This window comes from Musca autumnalis, unplaced genomic scaffold (assembly GCF_047663935.1).
Source record: "Musca autumnalis isolate F117 unplaced genomic scaffold, ASM4766393v1 scaffold_4, whole genome shotgun sequence".
Lineage (NCBI taxonomy): Eukaryota > Metazoa > Arthropoda > Insecta > Diptera > Muscidae > Musca > Musca autumnalis.
In genome coordinates, this window is record NW_027411977.1 from 212,488,686 (window position 1) to 212,495,314 (window position 6,629).

General features: G+C 37.3%; 1 protein-coding gene across 1 annotated transcript in view; it reads right to left on the bottom strand.

The window, feature by feature from the left end:
- laza (lazaro) overlaps positions 1-6,145 on the bottom strand; it is a 32,088-nt gene extending 25,943 nt beyond the window's left edge. The window contains exon 1 of the mRNA XM_073982792.1: positions 4,768-6,145. The gene's annotated coding sequence lies outside the window, so the exon portion shown is untranslated. The remainder of the gene's footprint in view (positions 1-4,767) is intronic.
- Positions 6,146-6,629: the final 484 nt, after the last annotated feature.

Consider the following 6,629-nt stretch of genomic DNA (forward strand, 5'->3'; position numbering starts at 1 on the left):
CGACAGTCGGAGAGATATTTGAGTTACGGTTTTTTTTTTCTTCTTTTTTAAACCCTCAGCATTTTTGCCAACAAGGGTATATACATGTACATACGGACCAAATGTGCCTTGTCGAAATAATGGTTGTAGACCCCAAGTATGTTTGGACGAAATCCGTTTCAGACAATTTGGTGTGAATTAAGCCATTTCCGTCTGTCTGTCCGACTGGCTGGAGCGAACGATAACTCTCGCACGGATCAACCGATTCGGTCCAAAATTTGGCTTTCGTAATATGTTGTCCAAATTTAGTTTAAGTTCGTAGATGGGCTATATCGGTCCACTCCTTCCGGTACCTCCCCCACAAAAGTTCGAAAATGTTCAGAAAATTTGTGCAAACCATAACTCTTGAAGGGAGGAACCGATTTGATCCAAACTTTGCACATCGTGATATTTCTACCAGACTCAGATGAGGTTTCCACTCCTTCAGGTACCTCCCACACAACATTTCGGAAAAGTTCAGCTTAGGAACTGCTCTCGAATCACTTTGATTTTTGCTGTAACAATTTGTATTTACTGCCCCCTATACGATGGTATAAGTTTCATCAGGGGCAAGTCCATACTACCTGAGAAAATTGCCTGAAAGGTGCAAAAACCCCTATGATACCATATAGTGGTTGGAGCGCAAGATAAATTTCGAACGGATCTGCCTATTCGGTTCAAAATTTGGACTTCGTAATATTTTGTTTAAACTTAGTTTATGTTCAAAGGTAAGCCATATCGGTCCACTCCTTCAGGTACCTCCCTCACAAAAGCTCAAATTGTGCGCACGATAACTCTTGAAGGGAGTGACCGATTTGGTCCATACTTGACACATCCTAATATATTTACCAGATATAGATCAGGTTTGAATATGGACTATATTTGTCCACTCCTTCGGGTACCTCCCACACAAAATTTCGGATAAGTTCACTTTAAGACCTGCTCTTGAGTCACATTGATTTTTGTTGAAGCAACTTAAATTTATTGCCTCAATTACGACGGCAATTTTCAGGGGCAAGTCTATACTTCTTTAGAAAGCAACCTGAAAGGAGAAAAAAGTCCCTATGGCACCATATGTAGTGACTGGAGAGCACGACAACTCCTGAACCGATCAACCAATTTGGTTCAAACTTTCGATCTCCTAATATTTTGTCCAAATTTAGTTTAACTTCTAAAATGGTCCATACAGGTCCTCTTGTTAGCGTAAAAGTTCAACGTTTGTGCCTAAGTACAGTTAAGGCTCTGTTCGAAGATAGTTTGTAAATGTATACCGATGATGTTCGTTGTGGTCCTGTCCGTTGACAAGTCCATGCTTCCTGGCATACTGGTCCAAAATTTATACGATAACCCACTGAAATGACTAGTAGGCGCGTTATCTATCGAACAGAAATGACTTACTAAATAAGATCCACTTCCATAATGGACTATGTCGGTCCATTGTTTTATGTACCTACTCCAAAACTCTTTCTAGCTTTAATCCTAATCATCGTTTTTGTAGACAAGTTCAAATGTCCAAAAAGGGCCACAAAATTCTGATAAAACCCCAGACATAGGCTGAGGATTAAAGAGGTTTTAAACAAGTAAACAATTTGCCGACAAAGATATACCCTCAGCGAATATTTTCGAACTTTTGTGGGAGAGGTGCCAGAAGCAGTGGACCTATAAGTACTACCTTTGAATTTAATCTAATATTCGAAGAAATATTACTATATTCAATGTGTGGAGGAACGCAGTATTCGGTTCAAGCTCTACAGCCACTACATATGGTGCCATAGGGGCTTTTTACTCCTTTCGGGCTGTTTTCTCAAGATGTATGGACTTGCCCCTGAAAAAACTTTTACTGACCTAATTGAGGCAGAGAATGCAAGATGCTTCATCAAAAAACAAAGTGATTCGAGAGCAGGTCTTAAAGTGAATTTATCCAACATTTTATGTGGGAGGTACCCGGAGGAGTGAACAAAACAAATATAGTCCATATTCGAACCTGATCTATATCTGGTAAATATATTACGATGTGTAAAGCATAGACCAAATCGGTCACTCCCATCCAGAGTTATCGTGCGCACAATTTTTGCGAACATTTTTGAACTTTTTCGGGGGAGATCCAAATTTTGGATCGAATCGGCAGATCAGGTCGAATTGGCACACGGTGTCATAGGGTTTTTTTGCACCTTTTAGGCTATTTTCTCAGGAAGTATGGGCTTCCCCCTAATGAAACTTATAGCGTCGTATGGGGGTAGTGAACACAAGTTGCTACAACAAAAATCAAAGCGATTCGTGAACAGGTCCTAAACTGAACTTTTCCGAAATTTTGTGTGGGAGGTACCCGAAGGAGTGGACCGATTGAGTCCATATTGGAACCTCACCTAAGTCTGGTGGGAAAATTACGATGTGCAATGTATGAACCAAATCCGTTACGCACAAATTTTCCGAACAACCAGCCAGGAAGACAGACGGGCGGACAGGGTTAAATCAACTCCAAGTTGTCTGAAACACATTTCGTCCAAACATACTTGGGGTCTAAAGCCATAATTTCGATGAGGCACATTTTGCCCGTGTGAAAGTGTATATACATACCCTAGTTAGCATAAATGCTGAGGGTATAAAAATCGATGTCGGATTTTTTGTGCGGCAACCTCTTAAAATGTTTAGTTTTGTTAAAAATTAAGATTACCAATGTTTGAGCTCAATCGGAAAATGTTAAACCGTGCCACTGGGGCCTCAAAGTATCCATGGGTCCTTTATATAGCTGATAATTAACTCTGACCCGATCTTCAAAAGAACTGGTAAACTGTTTTCATAGATTGGACAATAAATGTGGTCTGTAGAGCGATTTCTTTAAAATTTGTATCTACAGACCACATTTATTGTCTAGTCGATGAAAACAGTTTACCAGTTCTTGGTAGTTGCTAAAAAAGTAATCCTACAAAAAATGTTGAAAATCTGGTCAGATTTTAATATAAGCTATATAAAGGGCCCATGGAAAATTTGATGCCCCAGTGGCACATGTTAACATATTCCGATTGAGCTCAAACATTGGTAATCTTAATTTTTAACAAAACTAAACATTTTAGGAGGGTGCCGCATGCACTGACAACAGTGTTTGCTCAAATTGTTGTTGTTATGTGCCGAATGCTGGTTAAAACCAGTCTACTGAGGATATATCTCTGTCGGCAAAGCCGACTGATACTTTTTTTAATTGTTTTTCAACAAAAAGTCTGATTCCCGTTCTCCCCCATGCATCGATACATCTGTATAACACTAGTTTTCAGCAGGAATTTGGGCTAGGGTTCCATCTCTGTCCTCAACAAAAGCAAACATTCTCTTTTTAAATATGTCGCAAATCACAGTTTTTCTTCGATTCAATCAAGGCACATTCATATTTATAAAGATGTGCATGAATTACAACAACTAACAAATTTACAAAAACAACATTATTGATATTGAAAATTTAATGTCAATGAAAATATTGAATAATAGGGTCATCCTCCAAATTTTCTCAGGAAAAACATAAATACATTTTGAAAATCCTCTAAAATAGAACACATTTGAATCAAAATGTAAATATAAAGCATTCAGAACTGTCGTAGGTCATTTTTATTACACGTTTAGGATGAAAAAAATATTTTATGGTAACAAATTTCGAATTTCAAAAATTCATGTGTAGACATTTTGAAAACTAAATTTCCAAAAATAGTAAGAATACAGCTGATTGTCACTTCTACCTTCTATAAATGTGCCTTGAATTCAATAAATATTTTTTCGAAAAAAAAAACTCTAGGATATTATTGGCCTTCTAGGGCGATTTTGCACAGTTCAGTTACTAGGGTATTTTTACACAGATTGACTCGGATTGTAGTAGGGATATTATAAACGTTGTAAGCAAATGTTGATGTCGATCTTGCTGTTGTATCTTGTTACTCCACTAAAAGTTTGCAATTTATTTAAAAATTTAATTTTTCACACACTGTTTTTATAAAATAAATTTGTTCAATATTGGTATTTATTGAGCACTGTCTTACGATCTTGTAACGTTTAAGTTCTGCACTGAACTGATGTTTCTTTAAAATTTTTTGAGAAGAATGAAAATTATATGTAAATACACTTGTTGTCATTGTATCCATTTGTTCCACTTAAAAAATCTTTTTATGTTACAAAACTTTTTATCAAAATTCAATCAAATTTTTATGATCAGCGTTTTCCTCAAGAACATTGGTTTGTAATTGCATAATTTTATGTTTATTTTATGGTTTTTAAGCTTAAGAGAAAAATCTTTAATCTCTTTCAAAAAAATGCTTCAAATATCTTTATGCATAAATTACATTTTCCGTCACAAAAAAATTCACTAAATTCAAAAATTTCCCATAAATTGTAAATCAATATTGAGTGGGTTGTCCACTTGCCGCTGCTCACTGTTTTTGATACTTTAAATTTGTATGGATTTTATTGATTTTGAATTAAGAAAACCAGGCACAATATTTACGATGCTTTTCAAAAAAAAAAGCTGCAGCGGCGGCGGCATAAAACCTAAAGACTTGGTAGATGCCATGCATGATAGGCTTAATTACATGCTTCATTTTCAAAAAGAGCGGTCGTAAATTTCAATTTGTAATTTTCATTTGTTTTTTTTGTTTCACAAATTTGTTTCAATTCCGTATTTTCTTTGTGGCACGTTTGTTTTTCTCGGTTTTGTTTTGAGTTTCACTTTCATGACTGTTTTGTTTTGATTTCTTTGTTGTTGTTTCTTACATTTTTATGACGGCGGGCTTTATAACGCCAGGCGTTGTTTATGGTTTGTGATTAAATGTCGCAGATGATGATCACTCCGCTGAATGGTTATTTGGATTTTTATTCCTCGCTCTAATGATGCACATTACAACCATAAAGCCTGCTGATCACTTTAAGAAAAAGTGGATTTTAAATTTTATATTTCCACCTTTATAAAGCTTTCCTCGCTCTCTCGTTTGCTTTACTGCTGCTGAATGGCCATAAAAACCACAATGTATCAATCACCAATATTAAAACGTTGATGGCCTATCATTCACTTGCACGAGATTATGATCGGCAAACACTTTGCCACAAAAAATGTTAATAAGTTTCAGCGATTTATTTGATACCCGCCATTCGTCGTTAACTCAAATATTACACTACACGCGTTTCCGATTGATTGTGCTGATGTTGATGACGACGGCGATTGGTCTTAGCGCGACAAATTTGTTGAGCTGTCTGTTTATTAAGTGTCAGTCAGCAGCAGTAGACGAAATGGACGAACGAAAAAAAAATTGCGCGTCACATCGTCATCCAAGCTAAGTTTGCAACATGAAACGTACGTTTGCGGTGATCTTTGAGCGAATGAATGGATCAACAAAATAGGAGGCTGGCTGAGGTTTGACTATTTCCAATGGCTTGGTTTGACTATTGCGTTACGTTTAAGCGTTGACGTTCAGACCGATCAAATGTTGCTGGTGGTATTGCGACAGAAGTTGCTTGCTTGCCGTTGTCGTCGTCGAGGGTTTCTCGAAGTTATGAAAATGTTTGCCGCAGCCACTACATTGAACTCTCCTCCTCACGTTTTCGTTTGTGAGTAGTTTATGATTATGGTTTCAATTGTAATGGCTTCTAGGCGCGTTCATTCGTTCGTGCCTTGACTAAGTACAACACGCCTCTGACATTATAGACGTTAACGTATTCTGCCCTCAGCTGTTGTGGTCGTCATTGTAGCGGTAGAGATTTGGTTTCGCCGCCTCCACTGCCGCCGCCAGCAACCAACCACCACCACTTGTTGGTGTTATTTTATTTGTTTTACTTTTCGAGTGTCTGCTGTTCCATTCAATCGATTTGAAATGTCTTCGATTCGTCGTCGTCGTTGTTGTTTCGTATTTCCATTACAGTTTATGCTGTGGTGTCCAAAAGAGTTACGACGTTGCACTTCGATTTATTTCTTATTGAATGGCTGAATGGAGTGCGTTTTGTTCTGGTTGTCCAGCCACCAATGACTGCAACATGCTTGACTTACTGTGGTCTACAGCCACTACGTCCAATTTGTAAAATAGGGGCCATTTGCTTAGTGATCTTTGATGACTAGAACTTCAGAGTCTAGTTGGTTGTTTGGTTCTCATCTAAGCACTCTATTGCATGTGCTGCTGATTGTCACACTCAAGTACAGGGTTGCCATTTAAGAGATAGGATTTAGTAACAAATTTCAAGAGGAATTATTCCCTAGTAAAATTCTATTTCCAGAATTTCATAGGAAAACATTTTTTTCTATTTATTTCTTTGGTGCAATATTTTATTGAATAATGGAGTGTGAACAAACCTAATGCCGATCAGCTGTTAGTGGTTTAAATAGAGCAACATCAACTCGATGTTGCTGAAGCAAATCCCCTTTAAAAATCCACATTTTCTAGACTGATGTTGCTAAAGAAAATACCCTTTAAAAATCCACATTTTCTAGGCCGATGGTGCTGAAGAAAATTTCCTTTAAAAATCCGAATTTTCTAGGCCGATGTTGCTGAAGAAAGTCCTCTTTAAAAATCCACATTTTCTAGGTCGATGTTGCTTAAGAAAATCCCCTTTAAAAATCCACATTTCCTAGGCCGATGGTGCTGAAG